This window comes from Chlorocebus sabaeus, chromosome 14, assembly GCF_047675955.1.
Source record: "Chlorocebus sabaeus isolate Y175 chromosome 14, mChlSab1.0.hap1, whole genome shotgun sequence".
Lineage (NCBI taxonomy): Eukaryota > Metazoa > Chordata > Mammalia > Primates > Cercopithecidae > Chlorocebus > Chlorocebus sabaeus.
Window position 1 is genome coordinate 24,166,436 of NC_132917.1, and position 18,752 is coordinate 24,185,187.

General features: G+C 41.6%; 1 protein-coding gene across 5 annotated transcripts in view; it reads left to right on the forward strand.

Annotated features, from left to right (window-relative positions):
- Positions 1-361: 361 nt before the first annotated feature.
- NCOA1 (nuclear receptor coactivator 1) overlaps positions 362-18,752 on the forward strand; it is a 276,492-nt gene continuing 258,101 nt past the window's right edge. For 4 of the 5 annotated variants that reach the window (XM_073022819.1, XM_073022822.1, XM_073022825.1 and 1 more), the window contains exon 1: positions 363-755. The gene's annotated coding sequence lies outside the window, so the exon portion shown is untranslated. Of the gene's footprint in view, positions 756-18,752 lie in introns of all 5 variants that reach the window. The other variant, XM_073022823.1, reaches the window with a different exon arrangement.

The following is an 18,752-nucleotide window of genomic DNA, read 5'->3' on the forward strand; positions in this document are numbered from 1 at the left end:
AGGCCGCTTCCCGGCAGCAGTGGGAGGAACGCCCCGAGGGGAGGACAGGAGAGGGGCGGGGAGGAGTTGAGACGGGCGGGGAAGAGTTCGGGCCTCCTTTCCCACACTTCGTTAGGACGCGGGCTGGGGCGGGCCTGCAGCCGGCAGAGGGCGCGGGCAGACTCCTCGCTCGGCGGGCGCGGCAGGCCCGGCAGGCCCGGCGGGCTGGGGGCGCGCTGTCGGAGCTCGCGGGCACCGGGTCGCGGCGGCCCGGGCGGCCGGAGCCGGCAGGGGAAGCGCGGCGGGCGGGCAGGCGGGCGGCCGGGAACGGGCGGGGCGGGGCGGGGCGGGGCGCGAAGGGGGCGGTGCCGCGAGCGGGGGGCGGTGGCGGCGGCGGCGGCGGCCGAGGAGGAGAACATGGCGGCCGCGGAGAGCGGCTGAAATGCCTGTTCTTCAGGCTGGGCGAGCGGGAGTCTGACGCGATCTGCTGAGCTCTGTACTCCGACGGCTGCACCGCGGCCTTGAGCGCCTCGGCCGCCTGTTCGTTGCTGCTCCCTCGAGCCAAGCCTGCGTCAGGTTCCTTCTGCATCCCCCTGCGGGGGGACCCCTGCTCCGGAGGAGGGGGCCGGAGAGCCGCGGCGGCGGCGGCGGCGGGCGCCTGGGCCCAGGGGGCCGGGCGCCGGGCCCGAGGAGCGGCGGAGGCCGCGGCGGCACCGCAGCCACGGTCGCGGACGAGTGCGGCGCCGGTGAGCGCGGCCCAGAGGCGGCGGCGGCAGGTGAGTGGCGGGCGGCGGGTGCGGAGCCTCCCGGTGGGTGCAGCTGTCACGAGCCGCGCGGCCGCCGAGGCCCTAGGGGGCGGGGAGCAGCTGGCGCCCCTCCGCCCCCTGCTCTCCTTTCTCCCGCTCCATCCCCCTCCCACTTCCCCGAGTTCCCCTCGCGGCCCCGCGCGGCTGGAGGGGGCGGAGGTCGCAGCTGTCACGGGCACCAGCTGGGGGCTGCTCCCCGCCGAGGGAAATCGCTGCAGCAGCGACTTCTCTCCGCCTCTTTTCCAGTTGCCCTAGTTAGCGCGGAGAGGGCGAGCATCCGCGGAGGGGGCGCGAGCTGCGCGGCCGCCTGCCCGGCGTGGGGAGCGGGCGCCCCGGGTCGTAGCCGAGAGGGGGAGCCGGAAGTCGGCGCGGGCGCCCCTCGGCCCCGACGACGCCGTGACCTTGGCCAGCCCGCTCACCTCTCGGAGTCTCGCCTGCCCGGACCGCGAAATGGGGGCGACCGCGGCGTCCCTCTCCGTCAGCGCAGCCCTCGACGGCGCTCGGGTTTGACCCCGGCGCGCTTGCTCGCCCCTTCTTCCGAGAAGGGGTTTCGGAGGTAGACATGGGATGGACACTGGACATGTTCCTGTCGCGGCCGGTGTTTGGTCCCCTTCCTGGGATTCAGCCGAAAGGGCCGAGGAAGGGAAGCAAACATGTTGACGAGGGGCGATTGGGAGGTGGGGTTGGTTAGTGGGCAGTGACAGAATTCAGGCCGCTCTCTAGTCCCTTGGAAAAGACCTGAAGAAATCGGACACCAGGGTCTCCAGTCCTTACTACCCAGCTGTGGTGGCTGCTTTTTAATTTTTTTAAAAGCAGTTACCCCCATGGGTAGACACTGCCCAGTCTGACGACGTTAGAGGAAGACGGAGGGGTTGACAATACAGCCTGTGTGTGTGTGACAAGGACAGGCCACGGTGTTGTGGCCGGAGAGTTTCGTGGGAAGGAAAACTTTTAAGCTGGAGGGTCTGTTAGCCTCTCATGCTTGGCCCTCCTCGTTTCTTGTAGAGGTGTTGAACAGGCAGGTGTCCTTGTGGAGAAGGTGACATTTTTTCTTCGGAGACGGTGAATTTTTAATGTCGAGTGTGATGTTGGTAAGTGAAGGGTTCTTGAGTGACTTGCAGCCCCAGCACCCTCTGTGGATGCCAAGAGGAATCTCTGTGGCGATGATTTGTGAGGGCTGGTGCTTACATTTCAGTGATTAAGAAATCAAGTGTCTGCTTAAAACATTACTGCCGTGAAGCGTAGATTATATGGTACAGTTGAGGGGTGGATCTCAAGGGTTAAATTTGTTTGAGGTTTGTCTCCTCTTTTGAAATTGGTTGGAGACTGGTCTCAAAAAAAAAAAAAGCAAACAAAACAACAACAACAATAACAACAAAAGTTGACCAGAGGGGCCTCAGCTTGTTTCACAGAAGCTATGATGTTGTAGGAAGGGGGTCGGATTTCTTCATGTTGAGAATAATGTGAAAAGAAAGTATTATTTGCTTGGGTCTCTTGGCTCTTGAACTAGAAATAGTTTTGGGTTAAAGGTAGCAGTGGGGTTTGATTCAGCTTAACAAATAGTCATTCCTTGAACTATTTGCCATAAATTAGATAAAAATGGAAGTGTTTCTGTTTTATCTCCTGTACTTTGTGGAAAGGTCTAATTTGGTTTTGTGAACGAATGTCCGAAATGTTTTCTCTCTGTTTCTTCTTCAGACTCGATGCTTTGGGAACAGTGGGTCACAAAGAGGGTCTGAGTTGGGAATATATGGTTTAGAGAGAAAATAGAGGACTGCTGCTTATAAGAACAGGTGTTTAGTTTGATTTTTGTAGATGTTTTCTACTGGTTATTTAACAGCATTGAAGTTTGCTTTATAAGGTGCAGAACGTGAATTTTACATAGCTTATACTTGATCTCTTCCTTATTTCTCTCAGAAAACCTGTAGGATTGTGCCTATTGAATGGCTTTTTGTGTGGTTTAAACCAAGGGAGTGTTTTAGATCTTCAGTGGTTTTACTGGGGGGGGGGGGGGGGAAGCACTTGATGTAGCTAATGGTGATTGTTTCACTTAAACTACGATTATATAGACATTGCTTTTTCCTCCCTCTTTCTGCGAACATTTGTTTTTGTTTCTCCCTCAATTCCAGGGTTTCATTTCTAGAAATCTGGGCTCAAAACAGAAGCAGCAGTTTGTATAATCCCAAGAACTTGCTTATGCCAGGAAGCTGTAAGGGTAGCATGAAGTGGGTGTGATGGAAAGACACTGCTCCTGCTTAAGACATTTAACTGTTGAGGGAGTCTAAGGTCAAACTTTAATTTTTGTTGAATTTCCTGTTTTCTACTTATGTGTTAATCTTTTGGTGGGCAGAAGATTGGGTTGCTATGGTGCTAACTGGTGTATATTGTGAAAGTGCTGGCAACATTTCATGCTTTTACTCTATAGGGAAGGGTGGTAAACAAGCCTAAATAATTTAAAGATGTTCTCAGAATGGAATGTTCTGTGCATGTCCTCTTGATCCTGCTAATCCAGTGAGCGGTCTTCACTAGGACTAAATGTTGAGTAAGTGATGAGGGTGGTAGAGAGGTGCTGAAAGGTCGAGTGGTTGGAGAGGGGGTATTGGGCATTTCTTGAAATTCTTTTTTTTTTTTTTCCTTTTTGTGGAGAACCGGGTCTCGCTATATTACCCAGGCAGGTCTCGAACTCCGGGCTCAAACTGTCCTCCCGCCTCTGCCTCCCTGAGAGCTGGGATTACAGGCATGAGCCACTGCGCCCAGCCGAAATTCTTTTCCCTATTATCTGTATGGGGAATCTGTATACCAGACTGTGATTTATAATTGTTTTTCAAGGCCGTTTTCGTTCTCCCTGTTTGGTTGTCTTCAATTTCATATACCTTCTCTTCGATACTACCTCTGTTCTGTACTTTAGTTTGTCTTTTTTCTGTGTCTCCCAAGGACTCCACATTGTTTGAATGTTACGTTGCATGTCTTACAAAGTTGGTTGGCCTTAAGCCATGTGGCTTAACATCGTTTTCATTTTAGGGCAGGTGTGGGAGGTCAATACTAGCGCACAACACGGAGTAGAATCTAAGTCATGGCGCATAGGAGATCCCCGTGATGCTCATGATTGTTTTGGCAGTGGTTTTTGCCTTCTAAATATGATTATAACAGAGATTCTCAGAGGACCTCCTGGCAGAGGTCCAAAAATGTTTTGGAGGGTTCCATTTTGCATTACTTGCAAATATTGAATGCTGTGGTGGGTGTGGGCTTGGGTGAAAACCATGTGTCTCAGGAGGTGGATGTCAGAACGCTGTATCTGATTTGGGCCGCAGAACCGTATACATTTCTCCCTATCTTAGATAACTTTCCTACCCATTTGGGAAGACTAGACTGTAGGAAAGGACTTTTTAAAATTGCGGCTTTCCCAGATTAGCCAGTAGTTTAGCCGTTGGCGATTGGCAACTAAGGATAGGCCTCATGTTCTATTCTTAACATTGAAGATGAGGTCTAGTCATTTAAAACCTTCCCTTTTCTTTATATTTTAGTTAGACCTTGCGCCTTTCAACATTTGATGTCAGAGGTCGTAAAATGGCCTAGTGGCAACTAGGTACCATTCTTGCTTGCTTTTTTTATAGCTTAGTTCTGGAAAATGGTTTGTGGTCATGTAGTATTTGGATTAATGTATAGAAATCATTATTATGTATTTCTGCAGGATACATGGCTGAATAAGGGAAATTATTATAAAACACTGATACCAACATATAAGTCCAATTCGATAAGTTTAAGTAAAGTGAGTTGTATCTGTGCTTCTTTCCCCATAACCCCATCTGCAACACTGAATTTCTGAGGCTCCTTGGAGTGATAGGCTTTTAGAAAAGCTTAGTATGGTTATCATATTTAAATGATAAGTAGCTTATGCCAAAATAGAAGCTCTAGTCACTCGAGGAGTTATGGAAGACCCACCCTCATCTTAGATATATTTTGTTCTTACCGCTCCCCGAGAGTGTGTTTTAGTGTGTGGAGGGCAGGGATGTTTGGTTTTACTGAGTAGCCCTGACCTGACCATGAGGCACAGACAGGCCAGACTCATAAAAATAGGTGCAAGCACAGAAGCAAAATGCAGCCATTATCAGGACCAGAATTCTAATTGCACTGGATTATCCAGTTTTTCCAGAGTGATGCTTCATTTTTGCCCTTTCAGCTTATAATTGTGAAGCAATTTTAAAGCATCTTTTAGAAATGGAGCACTGACTTCAGACAGAGGTGTCTAGCTCTTCCAGATACTTAGGTTGGTGTAGCCTTGAGCTATAACCACACTAAACTTCAGTTTTTATATTTAAAATTGAAGTAATGTACTTGTCCTCATATTGTAATCTTTAAAATAAATTATTAAATATGTTTAGCATGTGATTGGCACATAGACATTAATGACTAGCTAACAAATGGGTGTTTCATTAGCGAATTCATCACCAGATTCTCGCATTCTTTTCTTTGTAATTTCTCAATTTTTTTCCTTTATTTCTGGTTCTGCAATCTGGTCCTCCTGTCATTTGCACATGGAGTAATAGGAGTCACATTGACTCTGTGGGCCTGAGTTTCTTTATCATTAAATGAGCATATTGGTCTAATTTCACATTTCTTCTTGTTTTAAAATTCTATGATTTATAGATTTACAGCTGTTTGCTTGCATGCATTTACCTCTCTAATTTATCCTACACATAAATGCTGAAGAAATTCCCTTCTAAAAAAAAATTTTTTTTTATGTTATTGTTTTCAGAGGAGACTTTCTGTGGGCAAATTTATCAAATGTAAATCATTTAAACTGATTCTTTCATTTCCCATTCCAGAAAATTTGCTGTAGATGGCATATGCAGAAATGCTTCGCAAACTGTAAAGTGTTAAACAATGAAGAAAGTATTATGATAATCATAGATATCTTGCGTCTCTGCTTTTACATGTTCCATTTTCTTCTTTTAAATTGGATTTCCTTTATGTTCTCATGACCTTCAAAAACAGCATCAAAGCTGGTATGTTTTCAAGAAAGCTTGATTTTTATCACTCCCTTAGCATTAGTTATTCTGTTCTATATAATAAACTTCTCTTTCTTGCTCCTTCTTTTGAGAGAGATTCTCTTTTTAGTGTATGTTGATTGGTTTTCCTAAACAGATTGGAAAATGTTTGAGATGCCGTGAACTACAACATTTAGAGTAAAAGAACCTTAAATGATCATTTAGGACGGCCTTCTTAATGTTACAGCTGAGCAGACTAAGTCCATGCAGATGCAGTTGGGAATGGGGTTTCTTTATGAGAGTTACTTTTTGTATTGAAAGTTACAATATCACAAAGAGATTTTAAATTATAAGAATTCTTGTAAGCTTTTGAGTAATGTGTAAGCTAGGAGGAAGGGAGCAGTTTTTTTTTTTTTGACTGAAATTTGACTCTAAAATATTGTAAGAAGGTATTAATCAGGAATTAATTAAGACTGTTCTCTCAAAAACTACAAAAAATACCTGCAGAAAAATGTCTGCTTTTCTTGTAAGGCCCTCATTCACAGTCAGCAAATATTTACTGAATATTGTCTCTGAGCCAGGTACTGTGCTAGCTCTACATATTACATTTCATACATGAGGAAACAAGGCTCAGGGAAGTTAAGTGGCTGACGTAAGATTGCACAGCTTGTAGGTGTTAGGGATGACATTTGAGTTCAAGCCTACTGAGTGGAAATCATATTCATACCTTTCAATTGACTTCTCTTCAAGCATGTTTATCACACTTGGCCACATTATACTTTTTTTTTTTTATTTCTGAACTTTCTTTCTCTTGAATACATGTGTTGTGGAGACTCCTACAGTCTCATTCCTTTCTGATAACCCGGGAGCCATACATACCAGTTCCTTAATGAAAATGTCACTTTAAGATTCTTGTGGACCGGGTGTGGTGGCTCACGTCTTTATCCCAGCACTTTCGGAGACTGAGGCAGGCAGATCATGAGGTCAGGAGTTCGAGATCTGGCCAATATGGTGACACCCCGTTTCTTTTTTTTTTTTTTTTTTTGAGGCGGAGTCTCACTCTGTGGCCCAGGCTGGAGTGCAGTGGCCAGATCTCAGCTCACTGCAAGCTCCGCCTCCCGGATTTACGCCATTCTCCTGCCTCAGCCTCCCGAGTAGCTGGGACTACAGGCGCCCGCCACCTCGCCCGGCTAGTTTTTTTTTTGTATTTTTTAGTAGAGACGGGGTTTCACTGTGTTAGCCAGGATGGTCTCGATCTCCTAACCTCGTGATCCGCCCGTCTCGGCCTCCCAAAGTGCTGGGATTACAGGCTTGAGCCACCGCGCCCGGCCCCGTTTCTATTAAAAATACAAAACTTAGTGTGGTGTGGTGGCGCAAGTCTGTAGTCCCGGCTACCCAGAAAGCTAAGGCAGAAGAATTGCTTGAATCAGGGAGGCAGAGGTTGCAGTGAGCCGAGATCGCGCCACTGCACTCCAGCCTGGGTGACAGAGGGAGACTCCGTCTTAAAAAAAAAAAAAGAGATTCTTGTGCCATTTCTGGTCTCACCTTTGTACTTCAGTAATGTTGGTTCTTTGGTGCTTTTACCCAGGTAAGCTTATCTTTGGTTGGTTTTGGATTCTTAGCCATAAAATTCTGCCTCTCAAGTTTTGTTGGTATTTAAATAGCTAAAGCTTAGCGTGCTTTGGTTTTGTTTTTGTTTTTTTGGAACAAATTGCTTGGTCATTCTCTGTGATTCCAGTTGTAATTTGAATGGTTGATTTTATCTTAAAATTTCAGTTTGCCTATGTGGTTAAAACATTTACATATTTTTATTATCAAGCTTAGATTTGATTAGTTAACAGAAGATATTCTATTGTGAGTATATGTGTGTATATAAACATATCACATCGTATTTGACCAGATAGTTGAAGGATGAAATGTCCTTGAGTTTTGAAAACATCTGTATGTGTAATATTGACTTTACTTTGGTGAATTTGTTTGGAAGAAATAAAAAGTTACTCTGCAATGTCTAATATCTCCCTCTCTATCCTAAATGGTACAGGTAGTCTGTAATTGAATTTCTAAGTAGCTACTCAATCATTCGTTCAAGACATAGTTATATGAGTACATACTTTGTTCAAGGTAGTGTGCTGTAAAAAGATAGCGGGTTATTGGGAAATTAACCGGTAAGATATAGATCCTGTTCTTAAGGAGATTATGACCTGAGAGAGGTGATAAGACAAACATACAAATACCTGTACTACTAATTGAATGTGATGAGTGCTGTGAGACAGGTCCTGAAACAGTACTTTGAACATTCAGGGAGAGGGAGTGATTATTGTATTTTCATTTGAGAAAGATCAGGGCAAGTTTTATGGAGGGCTTGGTGGTAGACAAAAGCATTGAGGGCAGGGGATTATTTCTTTAAGAATAGGGACAAGGAGAACAGTATATTCAGGAAGATTAAATAGCAAAGATGAAAAGACAGGAAGTAATGCAGGGGAAAGTGCAAGGAGTGTGGCATCAACTGAAGTGGGAGAGGGAAGCATATCGTCTAGGTGTAGTAACAAAACATTGGTGGATTTTAATGGAGGGAGGTGGTGGGGAGCAGTATGTAGTAAGTATGTAGATATGGATGAAAATGAGAAATGTCAATTTTCCAAATTTACGTGGATCTTTTCTTGGCAGGTTTTATACCCCAAATTTTATATTTTTGGTTTTTGAAATGATTCCATATGTAAGGCTTACCCACACTGGGAACTTATTCACTCATTTTAATGTATATTTAAATACAGATTATATATATATATATTTTTTGAATAGAAGTTAGTACAAAATCTTTTTCACTGCCTTATATTTTTTTGAATTAACTTTTTTATTTTTTACTTTTGATTATGAATTATGCCTTAACCTACATGTGATGTGAGATATGCATATTACATGATACTTGCCCAAGAGTTAGCCAGTTGATCCAACATGATTTATTAACGTATTCATTTTAATAATTCCCCACTATTTTGAAGTCTACATTTTGATGTGCTGTTTCTATACTCCCTTTTCTCTGATTCTGCATTATTTATTCCAAAAAGAGATACATCTATTTAATATATGACAGTTCCTTACTGGTTTATATATTGTTACTGATAAGGCAAATCCTGCCATCAACTTTAAAAAAGTATTTTAACCTCCCAGTGGTTCTTAGATGCTGATTTGAGTTTATTAAATATATAGATGAATTTTGGACCAACCAGGATTGCATTATTCCAACATTCCTCCAGCATTGTTCTATGGCCCTTTGTTTATCAGGTCTAATTTCATCCCCTCTAGATGTCCTTTATATTGTTCTTCGTGTACTTCTTTTCCATTTTATCTTCTGTTTCATACCACAGACTTTTTTTTTTAAGCAGTAAGTATTCTTTTTTTTTCTTTTTGAGATGGAGTCTCTCTGCCGCCCAGGTTGGAGTGCAGTTACGCAATCTCTGCTCACTGCAACCTTTGCCTTCCAGATTCAAGTGATTCTCCTGCCTCAGCCTCCTGAGTAGCTGGGATTACAGGCGCCTGCCACCACGCCTGGCTAATTTTTGTATTTTTAGTAGAGACGGGCTTTCACTATGTTGGCCAGGCTGGTCTCGAACTCCTGACCTCGTGATCCACCCGCCTTGGCCTCCCAAAGTGCTGGGATTACAGGCGTAAGCCACCACAGCCAGCCTTTTAAACAGTGTGTTATCACTTGGCATTCTTTAAGATGATGGAGTGGACTTGTTTGTTCAGTGTAAAATTGTCTCTTTGTATAAATATAAGTGTATCTGATTGTATAAATGAGATTGGTCATATAAGTTGGAAGCCCCTGACTCTCATTTATAGTTCATGATTTGTTTTACTGATTTATTTATGCCTTGCCATGTTCCAAAAAGGATTTAAGGCAGGATGTGTCATGAAGAGTCTTGGACCTTGTTCCAGCCCTGTCTGTTATTGGACTGATGCCCCTAGCCTATGTTACTCATTACACGGAGGGAACAGCGTTGAAGACAACTAGTGTCACTGAATGTGCTGTGGTGTGTCTTTTGCCAAACTGGTGGTAATTCAGAGATGATACATTGTAATTGGGGTACCTTTAAAGATAGGTCCTTTGAAACTTTGATAGCATACAGCAGAAATTGGTTGGAAGTATCCCTTCAAGTATCCCTGCTGGGTAGGCTGTTAAAGAGCCTTCACTCCTGGGACCCCAGGCACTTTTAGCACAGTAGTTTCTTTTTTTCTTTTCTTTCTTTCTTTTTTTTTTTTTTTTTTTTTGAGGTGGAGTTTTGCTTTTGTCGCCCAGGCATGTGCCACCATGCCTGGCTAATTTTGTATTTTTAGTAGAGATGTGGTTTCTTCATCTTGGTCAAGCTGGTCTCGAACTTCCGACCTCAGGTGATCCGCCGGCCTTGGCCTCCCAAAGTGCTGGAATTACAGGTGGGAGCCACCGCGCCCAGCCAGTAGTTTCTTAACATTAAATTATCTGCGAAATGGAAGAAATACTAGAGGTCTATGAGGATGTTTCTTCTCTTTCAGTCTGTTGTGGTGGTTTGTAGTTTACAGGGGCTTGGGTAACTGGATTTTAGGTTTATTATTTTAAATAGTAGACTATTTTGTATTGCAGTAGAGATCACTTATGCAGATTTCTTTTATACTATTTCATAGAGATTAACTGGTCATCTTGTGGCAGAGGAGTTAAGAATGATCTAATTTAAAGATAACTTACTCAGTATTTTTTCACAAAAAGACAAATGTCCCAAGTTTGTTACCACCTTCTGTGAAACGTGGCTATACATGGTATGTTACCTAGCAAACACACTTAATCTGCCCCTTTGAGATAATAGGATAAGTTCTTAACAGTGATTCAAAAAGTAACTACCTTTCAGAACAACAACAAAAAATTTAATGCTGTAGAGAAAGGATATTGAAAATGGATATTTAGCCGGGCGCGGTGGCTCAAGCCTGTAATCCCAGCACTTTGGGAGGCCGAGACGGGCGGATCACGAGGTCAGGAGATCGAGACCATCCTGGCTAACACGGTGAAACCCCGTTTCTACTAAAAACACAAAAAACTAGCCGGGCGAGGTGGCGGGCGCCTGTAGTCCCCGCTACTCGGGAGGCTGAGGCAGGAGAATGGCGTAAACCCGGGAGGCGGAGCTTGCAGTGAGCTGAGATCTGGCCACTGCACTCCAGCCCCGGCGACAGAGCAAGACTCCGTCTCAAAAAAAAAAAAAAAAAAAAAGAAAATGGATATTTAGAATTATTTCTATTATGGAATTTAATTGCTGAAAATTATGTGTGTTACCCTAAGAGCTTTTTGTATATGTATACTTGAACTTGGAAACAGAATTTTCTAACCTGTATAAAAATCTTGTAAAAGAGGTGTTTAGTGGTTTTGAGCCCATCTGCTGAAAACACAAAAAGGCAATACCATCTGATTAGTTTATAAGAACAACTGATTGCCATCAGAAGATATGGAAATGCATTAGCTGACTTTTGGCAAAAACCTTTGCTTAAATGGTGAATGGGATTGGAAATTGAATATCATGTTTTATTCAGTGCACCCAGTAATGGAGTTCTTCTTTGGTTTTATTCATCTTTGTGAGGTAACATTTTTCAGCTATGATAACCATTAAAACCAAATAAAAGTTATATCTCATAAAAATGAACCGAATTTAGAACCAGACCTTCAAGTTGCTATATTACAAAGTATGAAAGCAAGATATAAAAACAACAAACCATGTTAATTTACATTGCTGTCACAAAAAGTAGTGAATGGTGTTTATTAATAACAATATTGGGAAAAGCACAGAGTTTTTGTGCCATCAATAAGAAAAGTAAATGTTTAAAAATTTGTTTACTTGCTATAATAAATATTCTTTTTAATTTCGATTTTTGTGTATGCTATATGTACACAAATTTATTGATTTGGTGTGCAGTATATATAAATTATAAATAAGTATAATGGCTTCTTATTTAGAAACTTTTAAACCATGAGATATGTCATAAAAATGGTTATCATGATTCTATACCAAAAATTCTTAACCTGGGGTTCATAGAATAAGAGCCCCTAGATAGGCTTTAGGGGATCTGTAAGCACTTTGAAATTGTATGTAAAATTTTGTGAGTCTGTATATTTATCTGGGGAGAGGATCTAGAGCTTTCACCAAATTCCTGAAAGGGTCCATGACCTCCCACAATGGTTTAGGATCTCTGTTTTTGAGGAGTGGGACCTCAGTAACTCTATTCATCCAGTTGTACCCTCTTGCCAAGTTTGATGGATGTATCTGATGTCATTACTCAAGCCCACTGTATGACTAGATGTGCAGTCTGTTTTTCCACTTTGCAATAGATGTGATTGCAGTGCCTTTGGCTTTTATAGATGTTTGAGTTCTGTCTGTTTATTGCACAACTACCTGGCCCTCCATCCCTTGGCTGCTTTTATGTTATTTTCCATCTGTATCACCTTAACCCCCAATTAAAAAGAGTGGACCTATTGTATGGATGTAGAGACAGAAATATATATAAAGAGCCCAGTTTCAATTCACTTTGCTTCAAGTATCCCTGCTGGGTAGGCTGGGATTCACAGTTGTTGTGCTTTTGACCTATCTTTAGCATCTGAATTTCAGCTTTCTAGAATTCTTTGGGTCTGATTTGACATATGCTAAAAACACTTTGCAAGTTCTGTAGGCTCTTTTCTCCTCACTGATACCATTCTAATTCAGGCTTAATTATTATTCTTTTCTTTTGGGGCTTAATTATTGGTCAGACAATTAATTAATTGGTCAAGCAAAGTGGTCCCACCCCCCAGTGAGTTCCTTCTTTGTGTATGTCCCAAATTTTGATTTGGAATGATTATCCTAATTTTTACTTTAATGGTACTGTTTTGCTCAAAAAAACCTTCAGTGGTTCCTCATTACTGTCAAGATAAAGTTGTTCCTTAGCCTGGCATTTAAAGCTTTCCAGTGTCTGGCACCAACTTTCTTTCCTGGGTTCATTTCCCACTAGTCTGCCCCAATAAATTGTGTTTTGAAATAAAATTGTCAGTTTTTTGTCCTCTAAACATCTCTTGAGCTTTTCTCTTTCTACTTCTTTATATATTATTTTCCAAGGAATGTTCTCCCTTAATCTAGTCTATGCCTCTTGAAATTCTACCTATCCTTTACAGCTCAACTAAGATTTCACCTTGCTTATTAAGTGTTCAGACCATAAAATTTAAAAGTAATCAATTCCTTCTGTGAACTCTCAGTATTTATTTTCCTTGTTATTCACTTAATACTTCACATGTACAACCTTGTACCTTATGAAATTTTTTGTTTTTGTGTGTCCTGTTTCCTATATTAGGGTGTGAGAATGGCAAATGGGGATTATGTTTTATATTTTGTCCTCTGCGTTGTCTTACACACATAGATATTACAATATTTGCCAAGTCATTGATTAAATCATAATGCTACTTACGAATATACTTAAGAGAAATAGACCTTTTGTGGGTGTGAATGTGTGCATGTGTGCATGCATGTGCGTGTTCCTGGAATACTCGCAGATAAACTAGGGATTTTCTTGACTAGTTTCAGGGTATTTAGGGAATTGAATTGGAAATCTGATATTGCTTGGAGAACTTGTTGTTCCACAACATAAGAAGTTGGCTGTAAAGGGATATGCTCAGAAGTCTGGAGTAGCCTGGTGAGTCATTGTTCTCCAGTGTAGAGCGCTACCTGTCCCGGGTGACAGAAAAACTTGGGTTCTTTCCTCTGTCTTCTTTACAGTGATGGAAACACAAAATCCTCATGTATTGAGGATTACTACATTTCTGTTTTAATTTTTCAACACAGTCTTCACAATAAAATACAAATTTTAATTGCATATCTGTTGTTTGATAATATGGGGCACCATAAAGTAGTTATATTTTAGGATTCTCGCCTTTCAAGGAGATTATAACCCCTATAAGGGAGTCTCATTTGCTATAAATCATACATGAATTTAAAAATAATATACAGCAATATGAAATATGTCACGAGAGAGTATATGGCTTAGTTTTTAACTGAGATATATGGAAACTTATCTAACACTTAACTATTTTTTCACTCACTTGAAATTTATTATCACGTATACTTGTCTATTTTTTTTTTTTTTTAAGATGGAGTGTTGCTCTGTCGCTGGGGCTGGATGTAGTGGCATGATCTTGGCTCACTGCAACCTCCGCCTCCTGGGTTCAAGCGATTCTCCTGTCTCAGCCTCCCAAGTAGCTAGGATTTCAGATGTGCACCACCACACACAGCTAATTTTTATGTTTTTAGTAGAGATAGTGTTTCGCCATGTTGGCCAGGCTGGTCTTGAACACCTCACCTCAGGTGATCTGCCTGCCTCGGCCTCCCAAAGTGCTGGAATTACAGGTGTGAGCCACTGCACCTGGCTACTTGTCTCTGTTTTTACGTGTATTCTTTCCTTCCAGGTTGTAAATTATAGTGGATAGAGACTATTTATTGTACTAGTTTGTACCACAGTGCTTTCATAATGCTCTACCCACAGTATACATACATGTTTGTTACCGATGATACTAGAAGGCTAGTATGATCTGGGTAGGTTTTCTAGAGGAAGTGGGTTTGAATTCAATTTGTGGGCTTTGGAATGTTGCTTATGGCGTAGTCCCATGGAACGTGAAAAAAGCGTTTTTAGTTAATAAAGTAGGTTTGGTGTACTGTCTAGAACATGAAGCCTCCTTGATTACTGTGGCTTTGGCCCTAAAGTGACTCACATCAATTCTTCTTATAGACTGTCGGCTAAAAGTCGTCATAGGGTACTAGGGTACTACTTAAGGGGCCAGGAAGTGTGGGTAAGAACATGAATATTTGGTGAGGAGTAAATGATTTTGCCTTACTATCGCAGAATTGATTTTCTTTAGCGATGAGTACCAAAATTGGTAGACCCTGCTTGGAGTTATTGAAGAAAAGAGGAATTGCTTTTATGTGTCAACCTAAATGAAATTTTTATTATTAAATTTATTTGTGAAAAGAACTTACAAGTACTGAATGGTAGCCTTTGGGACAATTAAAGGAGAAATTTTACTAGTGTGTCTATTTTAGGGGTAAGTATTATGGATTTTTTTAGTTTGCTACCATCTTTAGAGTGGATATTTGAAGCAGAAAGTGAATATTTGACTTCAGTATACCTGATCCAGGACTTTCCTACATATATGGTTTAACTGGTAAGATTACAGGTAAGAAAAATGATAGAGGGTGGGCCGGGCGCGGTGGCTCAAGCCTGTAATCCCAGCACTTTGGGAGGCCGAGACGGGCGGATCACGAGGTCAGGAGATCGAGACCATCCTGGCTAACATGGTGAAACCCCGTCTCTACTAAAAATACAAAAAAATAAGCCGGGCGAGGTGGCGGGCGCCTGTAGTCCCAGCTGCTCGGGAGGCTGAGGCAGGAGAATTGCGCGAACCCGGGAGGCGGAGCTTGCAGTGAGCTGAGATGGGGCCACTGCACTCCAGCCTGGGTGACAGAGCGAGACTCCGTCTCAAAAAAAAAAAAAAAAAAAAGAAAAATGATAGAGGGAGTAAAGGGCTTAGATACTTTTGGAGACTTTGCTGTCTGAGGAGTTCACAAAATTTCTCTAGTATCCTTAGAAGTCATTTTCCCCCATTATCAACATATTGCTAATTAATTAAAACCTGTTTTCTCCATTTTTTTGTTTGCCTTTCTAATGCTTGGTTTGTTAAGGACTATTGGGTGGTGGTTAAAATAGTTGGCCAACTATCAGTGTTGGCCAAGTGTGCAGAACTGCTAGGAAGCTTAGATCCTTATTTGTTCATGAGGCTTGTTTTTTCCCTGTTTTATTCCTAAAGTCATCAATCCTGAACTTTTTAAACCTTAGACTTTCTGACTATGTTCCAATATTTTTTTCTTTTTTCTTTTTTTTTTTTTGAGACGGAGTTTCGCTTTTGTTGCCGAGGCTGGAGTGCAGTGGGGCAACCTCGGCTCACTGCAACCTCCGCCTCCTGGGTTCAAGCGATTCTCCTGCCTCAGCCTCCCGAGTAGCTGGGATTACAGACATGCACCACCATGCCCAGTTCATTTTGTATTTTTAATAAAGACGGGGTTTCTCCATGTTGGTCAGGCTGGTCTTGAACTCTCCACGTCAGGTGATCTGCCCGCCTCGGTCTCCCAAAGTGCTGGGATTACAGGCATGAGTCACTGTACTTGACTGTTTTTTCCTTTTTAATGTTGAATAATGAACCATATAAAATAAATGATGACATTTTAATAACAAATTCAAAGAAAAGGAAGTATATAGAGTTAAAAAGTGAAAGTCTCTGTCTTGAAGACTTTTTTTATGGTAGCTGTTAATTTAGACTGTGTAGTAAACACCCCTTCCCCCATTCTTTTTAATTTTTTTTAGGTCATAGCATCCTTCCCTTTGGCCCAGAGGATGGGCATGTGACTCAGGCTTGGTCTGTCATAACACTTAATTCTCTTGGACACAGTGATTGCTGCCGGATGGCCATGTGACGACCTAAGTAGGTTGAGTCCTTCCTTGAGATTGAAAAACATGTTAGATGAAGGACAGGTTGATCCCGTTGGAGTTGCTAAGCTGAGTTAACATAGAGAGTGCCTTGAAGGAAGCCCATCTGCCATAGGAAAGAATGAGGCCAACATACAGAGTAAAGCAGAGCTGACTGAGACAGACAGACTCACTCACACACACACTCACTGTCACATGCTTCAGTGCATAAGCATTGGGAGCCATTGGAGCCTTTAGATCTAGTTGCACTCTATATTAGATCCACCCAATATTTCCCAGTTAAATGAACTAATCAGTTGCCAGTTTGCTTGTGCTGGTTTGCATTGTGTTCCTGTCTTTTATAACTGAAAGAGTCCTTGCTAATCCAGACCCCTGTTGGCATCATCATCATCATCATTAGAATCTATGTAGTAAATTTTTTTCCAGGTCTCGGTACTAGGAAAAGCTGTGTTTCCTTTGACTAGCTGGTTCGCTTGTATTACGTAGTCATCATGACTTTTGGAACTGATAGTTATTTCTCTCTTTGGCTAATGATTTAGTTAGCTGGGGGTACATGTCTCAGTTGGACGCTCTATGGCTGCTTTATTCAGGTGATTTATGGCTCAGCTGAATGCTGGGAAACTCTTGCTTTGAGGACTTTGGGGTCAAAATCATTGTGATGACATGGAAGGCTAAAGAACTTTGGGACTCAATTTGACTGTCCATTGGTGCAGATTCAGAATCATTTTCAGAGGGTAATTTCGGCTCGTTACTTTCTTGGCTCACCTCCGTGGAGAGGTGGGTTGGCAGGCTACTTAGGCATCTTTAGTGGTTATATTCCTTAATTATCGTAAGAGAATATTCACTTGACTGCATTTGATTGACTATGAAATATATATAGTACCTATAATTGGCAGTATGGAATAGCTTCACTCTAGCAAGTGTGTATCCACATACTCTGCCACCTGATTTTTATTAAAAAACCTAGAAACAGCATTTTTTTGAGAACTGCTTAAAACACATTCAATCCATTGCTTTAGAAATAATCAGTTTTTACTGGACTAGGCAAGAATACCAGAGAGTATGTTGATTGCATTGTTTTAGACTGGGATAGAATTGCTTTTGCAGAGTTGTTCTTTGGTATAATGCAATAAACATTTATTGAGAGCTATTAAAACAAACAGCTTTATGAAATTTAGCACTCCTCTTGTAGAATTATTGTGAGGATATTATCTCCTTTATCTAAGTGTCCTTGTTGATGTTGTTACTACTATTACAGTACTACTGTTACTATTAGTGGCTCATCTGGAGGACTAAGATGAGCTCATAAAATGAGCTAGTATATGATGGACAAATACTGTCTTTAGCTGGAAGCAAATACTTATATTCAAAGGGAGACAGCTTTGTGGATGAGGGTCTGTGTTAGGAGTATGGGCTCTGGAGCCAGATTTCCTAAGCTTGAATTCTGGCTGTCTCTGCTACTACCTAGCTGTTGTGTTACTTAACCTCTTGGCGCCTCAGCCTTTTCATCTATTAAATAGGGATGATAGTATCTATCTCCACAAAGTGGTTGTGAGAATTTTGTGAGTTTATATGTACAAAATGCTTAGGTCATGCCTGGTCCAGAACATATACAGTAAAGGTGAGCTGCTGTTTTTTTTTTGTTTTTGTTTTTTTAAATGTTTAAAATAAATAGTACATAGTTATGGGGTGCCTATGATATTTTGATACATGCATATAATGTATAATGATCAAATCGGGATATTTAGGATATCCATTACCTCAAACATTTATCATTTCTTTATGTTGGAAACATTTCAGATCTATTGTTTTTTATCATCTTCATCATCATCATTAGAATCTATGGTAGTAATTCTTTCTCTGGGTCTCAGTACCAGGAAAAGCTGTGTTTCCTTTGACCAGTTGATTCACTTGTATTATGCAGTCATCTTGACTTTTGTAACTGATGGTTATTTCTCTCTTTGGAAGGGAACTCAGAGTCAAATGTGTGTTCCTTCTCTTATAACTGTATAGGACCTTATGGCATATGGTTTGTGTGGTAAACTGACCTCTGACTTTATCTTATTTTCCTCCCTCATTTTCTCTATGCCCAATTTCTTCTTTCTTTTTAATTCTAATACACCCTGTGAACGGTCTCAAATCCTGTTTGGAGTAATTTGGAAAGAAGCAAGTAATTTCGTTGTAGCATGTGCTCATATTGAAATTTCAGATTAATTTTCATTTAATTTACCTTAAGCTAGCTACTTCCTCCTGACAAGGAGGAGCTATAATTTTTATTAAGATATCTCAAGTCATATCATAGATGGGTTACTTCTGGGAAGGTTCCCTTTGACAGCTAATCCTATTGATGGTGTTAGCTTTCTTTTAAGCTTTAATTACAAAGAAAACTGTGAAAATTTCATTTTATAATTATGACTTTTATTCTCATTTTTTTCTTTTTCTTTTGCTCCAGCCATCT